This window comes from Protopterus annectens, chromosome 3.part1 (assembly GCF_019279795.1).
Source record: "Protopterus annectens isolate FY-2018-M chromosome 3.part1, PAN1.0, whole genome shotgun sequence".
In the NCBI taxonomy this organism is placed as follows: domain Eukaryota; kingdom Metazoa; phylum Chordata; order Ceratodontiformes; family Protopteridae; genus Protopterus; species Protopterus annectens.
The window spans coordinates 1909403762-1909420515 of record NC_056732.1 but is presented as its reverse complement, the minus strand read 5'-3'; the positions used below and the strand labels follow the sequence as shown (position 1 = coordinate 1909420515).

Genomic DNA, 16754 nt, shown 5'->3' with positions numbered 1-16754 from the left:
GCTTTCGCTCAACAGAGCTATCCCAGGTAACCCAAGCTGGGCAACTAGACACCTGCCAGCCAGTATCTTATTGGCCCAGGGCTGCTGGGCTTTATGGCGGGCACACACTGGCCAACAGGGGCACATACACCCCTCCCACTGTGAATGGAATAAGTAATTGAGTTCTCCCCCCATTAGTGCTACATAGTGTTACAGGCAATTGTATCCTGCTTAACTTTCCTCTGGCACATTCTGCCATATCATTTTCCCTCTTCCTGCAGTGTGTTAATGTGCAGTTCCTTCCACCAACAGCATTTATATCCATAACCACTTGGTTCCAAGGCTTTGTCCTCTCATCTTGTTTGGGTGTCCCTTTTATAAAAAAGGCATTTGTCATATGGCTTAAGGACTGCCACTAGGATGTGGTTCTCATGGCTAAAACTGTCTTTTCTCTGTCCGAATTCCTGCTGCCAAAGTCATGTACTGAAGTGATCCACTCATCAGCCAAACAACACAGCAATAAAAGCATGCCTGCTATAATCACAAATAAATCTAAGATATGACTACAAAAACATCTGTGGTGACACAGCACCAATACTCACATACACATACTGCAAGTTCAACTTCACCCAGTTAACTTTGTGTTGTATTAACCTGTAGAGCACCGTCCACAAATGTGTAATACAATTGTAAGCACTTATCATTACACCGACATCTTATGCTGCTGCTAACTGAGCTTTATACTTCACCTACCACCTCACTGTATTTATACAGCCATGATTCTTCATTCATGACTGACAGTCACAAATGCCACAGTAACGCAGCATGGATCCTGACAGCACAATACATTGGTGAAAATGCAGTACATCAGACTTTAATCACTTCGAATTATGTACTAATATCCTGTGCACCATAATCTATAAAAGCAACAAAAAAATCACAAACATTTGCCTTTCACATTGCCATCAGTACTACTTCCGTATACATCTCCAGTCATATTGTAATAAATTCCCATTTATATGTCATCAAGAATCAACTGCATCTGACCTTCACATAAGTCAATGAAAACCACAATTCTCCAAGTGACAGGTGTTCTCTAAATTCAGTTTGTACTGCTTCACAGTAATTTTTAACCTTATTGTTACTTTTAACATATATGATGAATTTGTACTTTCCCAAAACAAGTGCCACCTAACTCGAGTGATCCCAACTAAATATGGAGGTATTAGACTTATCCGTATATGTGAGTACATATGTCAACATATACACGTAACTAGGCCTTGGGTAGCTGTGGATGAGTTGCACTGACTGGCACTAAGCCAAGCTGGCATCTGGAACATGCAAACCAGGCTAATATCTCTCAAATTTCTCCAATAAATAGAAAAGGGAAAATAGAGTTAACAGTTAGATTACATAATTGTGCAAACTCATCCATGCTCATCCTGCATACCATGTCACACTTTATCATCTCAAAACAATCGTACTTTCTAATACAGCAAAGTAAAACCAAAAAGAATATTTATTGATAAAGTGGAGGGGAAAAACATTATTTACTGATGCAATACTTAGACAGCCACACTTACAAAAATAAGTAATGCATGACCATAAAGTCAGCTGTACAAATAAGGATTCCAGCATTACTGCAGAGAAGCAAAAACATATAAACAAATGAAAAATTGATTTAATCATTCACTTGCCATTGCAAAAGAAAAAAAAATGTGAAACTTTTCCTTTAAAGAAATTTCTATATATAAATATATGGAGCAAAGCAGTTTGGTTAAACCAAACTTGCCAATAATAGTACTTCCATACTTAATGACCTTACGTGGTAGTTGGGTTTGGTTATGATGATGTCACACCCCATTATATTTTTGGCTGTTTCTCAAGAAAGTGTGGTTTACTGGCAAATCATTGAGGACTAAAGTCAGAAAATAATGGCATGTTAATGACAAATCTGTTATTCCGTCAACTTTCTAAGTTTGTAAGAGCAATATGTAAAAAGTGTCTCTATTTTTGGACTTTTGTCCCCTATTATTTGTGTGTTTGTCCAGATTTCTTGCTCTGAAAGGTTGCCAGGTATGTTTCCAGCCTTGCATGCCACAGCCCTGTACTAACATTCTTCTCTTTGGCACTGACACTTTGAAAGCAGTAATTGGCATGAAGTGAAAAAGGATGACATCCGGCAAGAGTTGGATGAGCACCTGTAATCCCCAGCAGGGATCACCTGCTCTGGGTGAAGTGTTGCCACAAGTATGATGACCTGCAGAGGTACAGCCCTGACAAGCTGCCTGAGTGGGTAGACCAGGTAAGGACGAGAAGGCACAAGTTCTACAGTAAGCATTTTAATATTTTATTTTTAAATCTTGCCAAAAGTAGATCTTAAAAATAAGCTAGATAAATATTACATAAATCCAGATATAAATATGAAAGTATATGTATGAGTAAAAATAATGTATACAGTATACACATATAAAAGTATATGTGTGTGTGTGTGTGTGTGTGTGTGTGTGTGTGTGTGTGTATATATATATATATATATATATATATATATATATATATATATATATGTATATGTATATATGGCTGAAGCTCAATGCCAAAAAGTGTATTGTCATCCCCTTTGGTAAAAACTCTGTACCTATGAACTACCACATAGCTGGTTGTCTACTTAACACCAAAAATGTGATGAGACCTTGGGACACAGGTGGACAGTAGTCTCTCCTTTGATAATCACATCACCACAGTGGTCAGGAAATCCTTCTACGTGGCTCACCTCATCACAAAAGGTTTCTCATCCAGAAAAAAAGAGGTCATTGCTCCCCTCTACTCATTACTCATTAGACCCATTATAGAGTACAATGCCCCTTTTGGTATGTACCTCACAAGACATCTACCACAACTGGAAAGGCCACAGAAATACCTCACACAGAGGATTACTGGCCTTAAACATATGCCCTACGCAGACTGTCTAAAAAAACTCCAGCTTTACTCCATTGCATATCGCCTATTCAGAGGTTATCTCTGCCTAACTTACAAAGCTATGTCAAATCCAGAGCTGTTGGACATGCTCCACTTAAAGAAATCCCAATCGCTCCGAGCTACACGCTCTAGGAACCTAAACCTTGTCACCATAATAAACAGAACATGCTAGGGGGATAGATTCATGTCCCAGAGACTTCCCATACTCTGGAACAGACTACCTATGTGTGTCAAACAGAGCTCCTCATTAGCACTTTTCAAGAAAAATCTTGATGATTGGATGGGAAATAGGAAATTCACCCCAGGGATCACTTCTGTGACTCTGCTCGACAGGGGTACAGGAAAATAATTTTCTTGGGTGGCGAAAGCCAGGGTACATTTTTGGCTAGGCTTATATAGGCCCTTGGGCCAATAGCCTAGTACCTACCTATGAACCTATGAACCTATATAAACACAGACAAACAGTTAAGAACATATTTGCATTAACACATAATTTCATATACTGTGGCTTTTAGTTTATTAACATGCTAATAGTACAGGCAGACAGCTTAAAAAAACTATTTGGTTTGTATAGGCCACAAACTATTTAATAATATGATACTTGTATAAGATAGTTGTTTCTTCCAAGATATTAACTAGAGGTACAAGATGGCTGACCTCAGTTAGCCATCACACCCTAGGCAGAGAGGGGGTAGGTGTTACAGTAGCAAATGAATGAACAGCACAGTGGTTAATGAGAACTACACTGTTCAATACCTTACTTTCAAAATTAAAAAATTGTGTTTATTACATCTTTGTGTTTATTACATCTGACTTAAAATGTAGGTAAGGCATGCAAGGCATAATGCAAAACAGTAATTGAAATGGAAACATGTTTAAAGGTTGAAGAAAGTATCTATCTCAGTGAGACCAGCTTCACACAAACATAAAATTCAACAATTTGAAGGACGTCAAGATTTCCTTATTATTCAACATGCAGTAAAAAAGAAATATATAGTATTACAGCTGGAATCAGTAGAAATACTTTAGGAAAATATGTGCTTTGCTGCTTTGATGGCTAGTAAATGTAAATATATAAAGGAAATAGATTCAATACAAATGCATAAATAAATAAGCTCACACATTCAATACAGGAACAACTTCTTTGCTGATTAATAAATGCAATCAAGTAAGAAAGATTTGAACACACATCTATGATATGTAAGCAACCACCCTCTATGCCTACTATATGCAGCAGAAGGGGAGCTCTTACATAACCAGGTACATGAGGAAAGACACCTTAAGGGGCTGAATGAGAATGCTCATGAGTATGAAAACATGATTCTGAAAAAAGTGTCATTGCATCAAAATGTTTTTAATAAAATCTGTTTGTTTCATTTATTTTGTAAATATAATTCCAGAAATAATGTGCTCTCAGTATAAAACTGCAGTAAATTAAATATCAGCCAGAAATTACCAATGTATTACCATTTCTTATGTTACACCAGCTTATCACTTTAGTACCAGCAGACGGAACATGTAAAAACACCACCAGTTGATATCATTACACTGATTGCTCACAGGTTTCCAGTACTATTTCCCACAATATTTTTTTCTGAAAAATGATTTAATAAAAGTAAATCACTATTTATAAAGATTGAACTGATATATTACATTATGAGTTGACTTATTGTCTCCATTTCTTGTTTGTCTTTATAACCTCCTTCTCTCTTTTTTTATCTTAATTCTGTATTACGTTGTCTTTCTTTTTTGTTTTCTGTCCTAGACATGTTAATTTTTCTACAGGTCTAGCATCCCTAGGAGTAGCTCAACTATGTTGCTCCCAGGTTAGGTAGCATTCACCCTTTGCTTGTCCAGAGATGTGTTCACAGAGTTGGGGCCCTGGTGCAGGTCCTGTAGGCTCTCTGGCACTGTGAGGCATGGTAAGCTGCACAGATTGTGGGCATCAGGGCTTGGCTAAGGATATGGTAGAGCATATTTGCATAGAGCATCTTTGACCGGTCCAGGACAGTCTTCAGTAGAGTCAAGAGTCACTGCTGCAGCCGGCGCTAACCACAGTGCCACCACAGCCTCAACCCCCTCAAATTTGGGGTCCTCCAGTGCAACACCATCAGGCAGTGGAAACATCTGAGGCCCTGTGGACGGGGTGTTCTCTTGTGACAACCTCCTCCTCACCTCTCTCCTATATCATCTGCCCTACTTCCTTTCCAAAGTATCCTCTTACATAAAAACATTTTAATAATATAGGGGTCTAGCCCCACCAAAAATATAGTACCCCTTCTCTCCCAACTTCTCCAGCACAACCTTCTTGATGTGTTCCTTTTGTGTTTCCATCTTTGGTATGTCTCCCCTTTTTCAGTGTTTCCACTCTTTTAAGAAACCAGTCGGGTTGTCAACATAGGGATACCTCTGTAGACAGCATATATATCTATATATATATATATATATATATATATATATATATATATATATATATATAAATATATATATATATATATATATATATATATATATATATTTTTTTTTTAAACTTAATAAAACTAGATGTTATGTGAACAGCTTTCCTTAATTACGTTTAACATGCATGCACATACCTCCATTCATACATAACACCTGAATACATCCAAAATTATATGAGCACTTTTCCATGTAGTACTTCACACATACTTAAGGATTAACTTCAGCAAGCTTTTCACCAAAGTCGCTTTTTCTAACTAAAAGCCTTCACATGTACTTAGCATGAATAACCTGCAGTTAGTGTATTCACATATAGGTGTAGTGGTGCTCTTTACAAATAACCACTATGAAAGTACAACATCAGGGCTATGAGTACCACCCATAATTTCAGTCGGCTTCTAAAATGAAAGAGACACAAAAATGCACGTAGAGGTGATGGAGGTGACATGAGGTGGACCTAAATGGAAATAGTTACTGCAAGGGAGAAACAAATATATATAGATGGTATTAACCATTGCAATAAAACTTTAAAGTGTTATACATTAGCAAATACATTAATGGCCAGTGTAGGTAGGTATCAAGAAATTACCAGCAGCAAGTAAAAGTAACAACATGTAACAAAGTAATAAGTAACCTGAAACAAATAGATTAACCAAGTACAATACTCCTCAGGCAATTGTGAAGGAATCATCATGAAGTACAATGAAAATAAAAGACTCACAATTAAGATACAAACAGTGAAAACATTTTTAATCCCTTTAGTTTTATACAAAGGTCAGTGTTATTTTTATCATCCTGATGAGAGTTGAAGGAATTTATCTGGGAGAGAAAGAAGGCAATAGCCAAGTCAATTGTCACCGTATAAGAAGGTGATTAGGATAATTTGACTTGAATGGATAACTCTGCTGTTACACTGTTAAGGCTAATATACATAGCTCGAGGAGAGAGTTATAAATCATAGTGGAAAGGGATGATGACATACCTCTCAACTGCCCAGATTTTCACAGAATCTCCAGATTTTTGCCTCATATTTTTCTGCCTGTTTCTCCTTAAATTTGTGGATTTCTGGTAAATCACTGGCAAATCATTGAAGACTGATGTCAGAAAATAAGTCAGAAAATAATGGCAGACATCTGAGTTTCAGACTTCATATCATTCAAAAAATTCATGCTAATGCAACACCTTTTATTTTATCAACTTTCTAGGTTTATAAGAGCAATATTTAACAATTTTCCCTATTTTGGGGCCTTTGTCACCCCATTATTTGTGGCTTTATCCAGATTTCTTGATCTAAGAGGTTGAGAGGTATGGATGATGATAAACATGGCAAGGTCTGTGAAATAAGGAGAGAGTAGGATTCTAGATACAGGTTAAGGAGAATAAAAGCAACTGTTCAGAATATTATATTCATGAAGAAGCAGAAAGTACTCTAAGAAGAAAGATTAGACAGATATGGACCAATATTTTGTCCATAGGGATGACTGCAAGTAGGGGTATAGAAAATATGCAAGAGGTGGCTGGAATTTACTGGACAAAATTAACAAAGGAGCCAAAATAGTGAGAGCAAATAACTATGGAGAAAAAGGTAATAGAAAGGAATGAGACCAAGTCGAGGTTTGCACTGTAACCTAGCGACTGCCTTCCATACCAGGGATTAATATCAGAGGATATGCGAAGAGATAGCGATAGGGCAGTGCAAAGTAATTGACCATTTCTGGTAGAGTTTTTAGCTGAGTCTAGAACAGAAGCTGTTTTTTTAAAAAAGGGATAGTTAGTTGGACATATAAAGTAGTGGATCATAATTATAAGAAGCAATCAGAAAAGGATAGAATGGATTGTGAAGAGAGACTGGAAATGCAATTTATAAAGAGACAATGAGAGGACATCTATATGGCTACCACAGTCCAGAAGGTGAGGATTTTTTCATAGAAGTGTTTATGTAAGTATCTTTATACCCCAAGCAGACATCTGATCATTTTTCCTCAGGTAGATAACAAATGCTGAAGGTACAATTGGAAAGAGATAGATAAATTGGAACATGGTTGTGGGAGTACAAAAAATTGATAGATTTTTAAAGACTTGTTGCAGAGTGCTTTATCAGGAATGTTGGGGAGTAAATGGTTGTAATTAAGGAAATTATTCTTTTGAGCTGGGACACATGATCTGAATTGTCTAGACATAGTAAGCCCTTAGTAAATTTAATGCTATTGGCTGCCAAAAAAAAATTACTAGAAAATGGAAATTAAAATGTAAACCATCTGTAACTAAAGCACTGAATATTGTAAAGGCAATAAAAAAAAACAGGAGGTGGGATCTTTAAAAAAGGGAACTGGCAAATTACATAGAAATAAATGAAATGTGTGAGAAAATGCATGCAGAGCAATCTTCAGGAGAAGGGATGAGGTTTAAAAGACAGCAGAAACTGAGCAATTTATTTAAGAATGGAGTGAATGATTGTTAAAAATGCATTGTCCATGAAAACAATGAGAAATGTTGCTATGGTTTGTTTTCTTTTCTATTAATCTGTGTGTACCTGTGTCACTGCTGCAACTGTGGTTTAATAAAGTTTTCACAACTGTACAGTAATGTAAATACTCTGCAGCCATAAATTAACAAAAATGGAAACAAAGAACAACTTCAAGATCAAGTTATATTCAACCTGTAAAGGAAGAGAAAGATCAAAGACTATACCTGAAGGATATGTGTGGGGGGGGGGGGTGAAGGATTTGTCACTGCAAGTGGAGCTCGTCACATTATCTCATTATTTCTGATGGTCAGATTATCTCATTATTACTCTTGGTCAGAATACATCATTATTGGTGCTGGTCAGATTATCTCATTATTACTCTTGGTCAGATTACATCATTATTGGTGCTGGTCAGATTATCTCATTATTACTCTTGGTCAGATTACATCATTATTGGTGCTGGTCAGATTATCTCATTATTACTCTTGGTCAGATTACATCATTATTGGTGCTGGTCAGATTATCTCATTATTACTCTTGGTCAGATTACATCATTATTGGTGCTGGTCAGATTAAATCATTATTGGTGCTGGTCAGATTATCTCATTATTTCTGCTGGTCAGATTATCTCATTATTACTCTTGGTCAGATTACATCATTATTGGTGCTGGTCAGATTATCTCATTATTTCTGATGGTCAGATTATCTCATTATTACTCTTGGTCAGATTACATCATTATTGGTGCTGGTCAGATTAAATAATTATTTCTGATGGTCAGATTATCTCATTATTACTCTTGGTCAGATTACATCATTATTGGTGCTGGTCAGATTAAATCATTATTGGTGATGGTCAGATTATCTCATTATTACTCTTGGTCAGATTACATCATTATTGGTGCTGGTCAGATTAAATCATTATTGGTGCTGGTCAGATTATCTCATTATGCTGATAACCATATGTTTTACTCTAACATTTCTGATTAAACGTACCCCAACTATGCATTATGTTAACCCCCTCAATGTCTATGTATGGCCCTACACTTTGTCTTTTAACAAATGCTTCCAATCCATTGTCCTCTTCTTCTACCATATTAACACACTCCTTTACTTACTTTTCATATCATACAGCTCTTCATCTACTAATTAATCATTTGATGTAAAATTTGGCAATGTCCCCAGAGTTCTAAATGTCACTATCTGTTGTATCTGTTGTCTTCTTCATGTTATTATAATAGCTCCCTCTTATACTCCTATGTTCCATGATCCCATTTTATTCATACTAGATTACTCTTTTGCCATACTGTTAATACTTGATTTATATTTATTGCTAAAAAGTGTGGCATAATCCCTCCTCTAACATTCCTTGTTGGCCCTTTCCTAGTGCTCCTTATCCTTATCTTTTCTGTACCTAGAACAAGTACTACATTATCTCTGCATGTATTTAATCAAGTTCTTTCAGGGTCCCACCAGATATTCCAGACCAAGTATAGCACCAGAGATTATATGATTATTTTACTTACCCTACTTACCCCACCCTCCTTCCGGTGACCTCACTCTTCCACTCCATTTGTCCAACATGGCTGCCATCTTTCTACCTAACTTCACTCAGATCTTCTCATCAGTCTCTGTTAATGCAGTGAAACCAATTCTACAACCATTTTTCTTGACAGCTTTCCCTGGTAAGAATTATGTGGGTAAACCTTCACCCCAAATATTTCTTCCTACCATCATGCTTGGCTGAAACCTCCATCTTCATGAGCCCGATACTTGACCATTACTACCACAGATATCTGGACACTCAATGTAAGATGATGATTGTTGCCAAAATTTCTGAAAATATCTAATATTTGTGACAACAGGCAACGAACAGTCCCTTAGAGGAACATATAACTGACTGCAAACATATTAAATTTATTTATTCTACCAGTTTCTGTTACTCCCCCTATAATCTTCTCTAATGCATCCATTACAAGTGAAAGCTAAACCAACAAAATAAGAGTCAACCCTGTTTTGTACTTATTCTCAGAATAAACAACTTCTATACCACCCACTTTCAACTATTCTAATCTTTTACTCCCTTTATGACACCTTCAACTTGCTCTGGAACGTCCCTAACCAACTGCTTGTTCTAAAATCTCAAAACAAAATTTCTCAAAAGAAATCACTTTCTTATACACATCAATAGAAATCTATGCAGACCCACCACTTTCCTTCCACTCAGACATTTGATATCCCCTGTAATGTATCTGTTCCCAATGTCCATGTCTAAATCCTTTCTGTTGTTGTAATAAAATACCTCCCACAACCATTTCCAGCCTAGCCAGCAACATCCTCTCTCTTTTGTCTTTCATACACCTCTTAATAAAGTAGCACATGATATGATGTATCACTTCCCCTATACACCAAGTTTCTCATATTAGTTTTAATGGCCTGTGCTCTAACTTCTTTCTTTTATTTTTTAACCACCATGGCAGGACTTCTTGCTTAATTTTGTCTCCACTTAGGGATCCACTGACCAACAAAACATGTTGGAGGGATAGGTTCCTGACCCAGAGACTCCCCAGACTCTGGAATAGATTGACCATACATGTCAAGCAGAGTGCCTCTTTGGACCTCTTCAAGAGGAACCTTGACGATTGGATGGGAGAAAGGAAATTCACCCCAGGGATCACGTCAGTTGCCCTGCTAGACAGGGGTCCAGGAAAGTAAATAATGTGGGAAGAAATAGCCGGGGAATTGTTATGGCTAGGCTTGTATAGGCCCTAGGGCTGATAGCCTAGTACCAACCTATGAACCTATGAACTTCTCTTCCTTCTCATTCTGTAATTGAATTTTTGTAATTTCTTGATCTCTTACACATGATGTGATGTCACCATATCACCTTTCTCTTTCTCTGCACCCTCAAAAGCTCCTTTTTAATTCTTACCCAGTTCTTCTATACAATCACTGTTCTAGAAAACATGCCATGGTTTGATGCAGGTAATGTAACAGAATATCAGTCAGTGGATCCCTAACAATATCTATTTATCTGTATAACCAGGCCAGCAGCATGGCATAGAGGGATAAAGCCCTATGTCCCAGACAACCCGGGTTCAATTAGCGTCTTGGGCATCTGAGGCACAGGCAGGAAAGTATGGGCATGCCCATCCAGGGAGAAGGCATTCATCAGAGACACTTCCTGAAGGAAGGAGTGGTCCACACGGATGAGCAGTTCTATGAGTTTGTAAACAAATGCAGGGGGGGGGTAACAAGTCATACCAATACCTCCTTCAGCCAAGCAGAAGCAGTTGGCTGCACAGCCCCCTCAGGATACCTTTAAGTGCCACGCTGGCCCCAGGTCCCTCAGCGAAGTCTGGGGTAGGAAGGAGGAGCATGTAGATCTCAGCAATGAATGGGGGCACTGGGTTCATCTGACAGAATGAAGCAGGGAGAGAAAATGCATATATCCAATACAGCTTGCAGTAGAGTCAATTTCCACACAAGGGTCTTCTCGGGACTCTCTCCTACCGTCCAACCTGTTAATGTCTGCAAAATTAATTTTCTGAGTGGCACCTAAATCCAGCACAACTTACTGTGCTTTAAGAAATGCTAGAGGGTCACAGTCATCCTTGATATACATGTGGTGAGAATTCTCTTAGCCAAGCAGGCATCACCACATTTCACCACTACTCTATTATACTTTCTCACCAGCTGTACTTGAAAGAAGAAGGTAGCCTGATCCTTCTCTGCAACCTCTACTCCAAGAAAATGCATATTTTAAAAAAAATGCCCTTATTAAATTATCAACTAAGACATCAGCACACATAAATTAATAGAAAAAAACAAACCCTACTGATATTTTTCCATTTGCATACATTATACATTACATGTCTTTTTTCATTATAACAACTGCCTTTCAGTTCAAAATTACATAAATTGCTGAATTCCTGCTTTCCTTTAAACCTCACTCCTCCTGCTGAATGTTATTTTGCATGTTTTGTTCCCAAATGTTCCATTTATTTATATATAATTTACTCCTTCCCTTTTCTAAAGATCCCTCATCCAATTCTTTTATCTATTTTACAATATTCACTACTTCAAATACAGTTGTTTAGAGTTTAATTTCCATTTTTTTACAACCAGTAGAAATAAACTTAATAAGGCCTTACTATAACCAGGCGATTTAGATCCTGTGTCACAGCTCAAAATAATAATTTACTTAATTTCATCCCTTTCCATCCATCCATCCATCCATCCATCCATCCATCCATCCATCCATCCATCCATTCACAACCCATTATTCCCATTTTTCAGTACTCTGTAGGGAATTGCTAAAATCTGCCAACTAATTACAGTCCCTAAAAACATGTTCCCAGATATCTCTTTCTTCTCCATAACACCTCCTACATTTGCTATCTACCTGAGGAAAAATTCTCTGAAGTCTTTATGGGGTATAAAATAGCTATGCAAACACTTCCGAGCAATAATCCTACACTTTCTGGACTTTGTTTCATATTTGGGATCCATACATATTCTGAGGGACACTTTGTTAAAAAAAAATCTCCATTGCCACAACTCAGTGAGCACACTGATAAAAAAATAAATAAAAAGAAAAAAAGTTCAGCCTTACAAATATCTACAAAAAAGGCAACATGCGTGTGAATTACAAAATGCCCAGAAAGAAGCTATGTGAGGAATTTTACAAAATAAAATGGGAACATGGGTTGAAGAGCAGCTCTTACTGCTTGAACCAAACTGATTATTAGGATGCAAGGAGCTAATAGAGGGTCTAAAATAGTGTTCTGATTATTGATAAAAATGATCAGTGGGAGATAAGTGCAATACTCCAGGTTTTGTGGTGGTAAGAAAAAAAGTCACCATACAGTGCTTGTAGCACAATAAGTAGCACACTCACATCTGGTGCTGGAAGACCAGGAAGTTGCGAGTTTTATTCCCACTCCAGGTAATTGGACTGATGACACAGCAGTGCTGCATTCCTTAGTTTGTTGTCCTTCAGATGAGATATTAAACTGAGGTCTTACCTGATTGAGCTGGTGGTAGCTCAGGTGTACCTAACAGATTCCATGACATCTACTGAAAAGAATAGGGGGAGGTCTCCAATGCCCTGGCCACATTTACCCCTAGCAGTAGAAATATCACCTTGGGTCTCCCATGAAAAGAGGCTTCTAGCTTCAGTAACTTATTGGTGCCGCACACACTTGGTAAAATGCACAAATTTCATTGAGTCAGCCACTGACAAGCACCATCCCATCCTGCCCTTAACATCAGCAAACTGCTCTTTCTAAGACCATTGACAAAAAATAAGTGTAGCCTTCCCTGCACTGTGATTACCCCAGGATGCACCTTATCCTAGCATACCCCATAAACACTAACATTATCCATTGGCACCATGGTATATATCAACTGATGAAAGCCACATGAGAAGAAGTGTGAGATGAACACTTTGCCTCTCTTACTTCTGTCCTGCAACACATTAACAATCCATGACATGTCTTATATAGCACATTTTATGGAAAACCACTTTATTTAACTAGAATGAAAAAAAACATACATTGACCCTTCTGCAACATCACAGTAATTGAATGTCAAATGTTACTCACACTGCATGACTATAACCAATCAAATTACTATACCATGCACTTTCTCCTCATCTCTGACACACACACACACACACACACACACACACACACACACACACACACACACACACACACACACACACACACACACACACACAGCAATTGATAGAGAGGGAAAAAGCCCTGCTTATGTCCCAGGTAACCTGAGTTCAGTTCCTTTCTCAGGCAACTGAATGAGCTGTCAGGGGGAAGATGCACATGTCCATCCTGGGGGAAAGCAAGTCAGAGCTAGACACATATAGCCACAACCTCAAAGAGAAGGGGTAGTGATGTAAATGTGTGGCTGGGGGGGGTAGGCATTAGGGTCTAAATGTATGCACACAATCAATTACATACTGCGGGAACTGTGGACTTACATAATGAAAGAGAATGCATGTCACACCCTCACCCACTCCCAGACTCAGACACACACATTGCTACAATCCCTCAGAGAAGGGTTGGAAGCGCAAATGTGGGTCCTGGAAATAGCCATTAGGCTCAACAAGTCATGTCTTGCTGGGAGCCTGCAAGGTATTCTGGGCCTACACAGTGATGCAAATTTCATGTCCCTCCACCTACGCCCACTGCTTGAAAACTTGAGAGGACATAACACACCATCACGATTACCTGAATGATGGTCCCATGCAGAAACCTGTCATTCTGGTTCCAGATGAAATTTCTAGGTAAGGAACAAATGGATTGTATCCAGTTGGGGGAAAACTTGATGTTAGGTAGGTGTGGGGCAAAAGTCACAATGACGAAAAAGCAAATGGTGAACAAATTAAGGACAACTGCATTACGTGGTGAATCCTGCAAAACATATCTATTAAGTTACATGCAAAGGAGAGTAAGAGGTTATGCATTTCATTAACAAGCCCAAGCAAACCGTTGGGAAGCCATTATGGGTGAATAGTACGCCAAGGCTAGGAACAGAGGAATAAGACATATATATTTGGTAATAATATCCATACTTCCCAATGTCTACCACATGGCCTGCTATTGTCTAATTGTTTTCTGAATACAAGCAAAGTTAATAGCCCAGTTTGAAGCCCTGAATTCTCATACTCAGTGTGAATTATACTGATTCAATCTTGCCTATAATCAATAGTGGCACTAAAGTAACCAGCCTTTTCATATTACCAGTTGTCCTACATACCATTCTAAATGAGTCACCTGTAGAAAAGATATGAAGGTACACTAAGCACTGCAATATACTCCACAAAGAGAGAGCATTCAGGGGTGCACACATGGAGTAAAGGACAGGATACAGTAGATGTTAGAGGAAGCGCCATTAGACCCAGCCAACACCCACACAGGCTATTAGATCTACAACCTATATATCAAGCAACACCACAAAATTTCAAGATATGTTATGCAATTGTTCTATCTATATCAAATAATGCATCATAACTGCATTAGACCCCCACTGCTTCTCCTCATCTGCTCAACGATTCACATTGACCCCAGAAAATGAGAAGCAGGCCATATGTGGAATACAGTGTTGCCATCAATTTGCTGGACATGACAGAAGTAGGTACCACATGGATGAAAATCATTGCTATTATAAAGTCCTCTCTCCATAAGCAGTAACCCAATTTAGCTTAAATGAAACAGTCTAACATGTATTGTGACATTACAGAATCACACCCTTTACCTTTATGACAGTGTAATACACAGCATCTGTAAAGTGGTAGGACTCCATACTTTAATTAAGTAGAACAGTAGCACATGTTGGCCAACTGCCCAATATACCCAATAACCATGTCACAGTACTCAATTTTGGCATCCGCAGCTCATATCAGAAACAAAAGCACAGGCAGTGAGGCATGCAACACCCCCCCCCCCCCCCATAAACACACACACACACATATAAATTGGGCTAACAAAAAGGAAATTGGCTTGTATGAATCCATACAAATATTTCTGTTTGAATATAAGTATCACCATGTGGGTCACAAAACAGAGACATCCTTCAGCTGTTCTATTTATATAGATGCTATCAATACATAGTGTAGCAGCACTTTCACAGATCAATAAATCGGTTAACTGAAAGAGTAATATCATACCTGTGTAACGCATGCATCATTGAAGCAATACCACTGATCACTTGACTTTATATCCGCAAAATAATGGCCACTTTTGCTTCCTCCCACACGACGACATATTACAAATAAGTCATATTCAGTAATTTCCTAGAAAACACCATGATACTAAATGTGTTAATATCTGAAGATAATAGCTTTTATTTATGTAAAATGATATTTAATTCAGTTAAATACACAGTGTGCTGGACATGCTGAATCTCTGGAAACATTGCAGGGATTCACTGATGTGTATAATGTGGAGAGTAAGGGACATATCATTGTGACCACCACTGGACCATCACTGCACCAACAAGGACAGTAAGTTACTGCATTTTGTATTACATATATTACTTGGCTAGCTATGGACTTTTACATTTATTGTTTGAAAGGTGTTGCTCTTTCCAAGCGTAATATGCTATTGTTGTCTGATTGGAAGTAATGTTCTATTTCTAGATTCATGCAAAAGGCGATAATTTGAACAGTGCTTATAGTTTATTTATCAATACCATCTACCAAAATATAGCTGCATGTTAGTAGTTAGTTTTATTTTTAGAAATCTGCAGAAATTGGACTTCTGCAATATTGTACATCACATTTTGACCATGCAGTCCCCATCTGCTTTAGTCTCACCCTTATGAGGCTCGTTAACACTTAGCTTTCTGAGATGGTAGCAGTTGCCTCATGTTTACTGATAACCCTCTACGTCTAACACATACAATTTCCACCCGTGAGAGATTTCCTTATTTGTAAAACACACTAAAGACTAGTCTTTCTGTCACACTTACAGTCAGCAAATAATACAATATTAGCACAGTGCCTTCTTTGAAGGTTGGGCATTGGGCTGGTACCTTGGCACCGTAAAAATCCACTGCCATTCATTAGCGGACCGGAGTTCCACTGTGGCGACCCCTAACCGGGAAAAGCCAAAAGATATTACTTTACTTTTAGCACAGTGCCACAACATCATTCCTGCATATGCTGAAGTAGTAAAAAATCCTTGCCAATGCAGCCTTATCTTCCTGATATGCTATTAACTTACCTCATAGATGTAGGCAAAGTACACCTGTTCAGGTGGCACAGAGGGATAAAACCCTGATTATGACAAACGTGACCTGAGTTTGGTTAGTGATTGGTTACTTGACAGAAATGCAGGGAGGATAGGTTCCC

The 16754-nt window shown here is 38.0% G+C and overlaps 2 protein-coding genes across 3 annotated transcripts in view; both read right to left on the bottom strand.

Annotated features, from left to right (window-relative positions):
• LOC122798822 (ubiquitin carboxyl-terminal hydrolase 47-like) overlaps positions 1-16754 on the bottom strand; it is an 831248-nt gene that overhangs the window by 31256 nt on the left and 783238 nt on the right. The window contains exon 10 of one of the 2 annotated variants that reach the window (XM_044067946.1): positions 15578-15695. The exons of the other annotated variant lie outside the window; for it this stretch is intronic. The gene's annotated coding sequence lies outside the window, so the exon portion shown is untranslated. Of the gene's footprint in view, positions 1-15577; positions 15696-16754 lie in introns of those variants that run through there. 2 annotated transcript variants of the gene reach the window in all.
• Positions 1-16754, bottom strand: part of LOC122797953 — a 271287-nt gene that overhangs the window by 249844 nt on the left and 4689 nt on the right. The window lies entirely within an intron of this gene.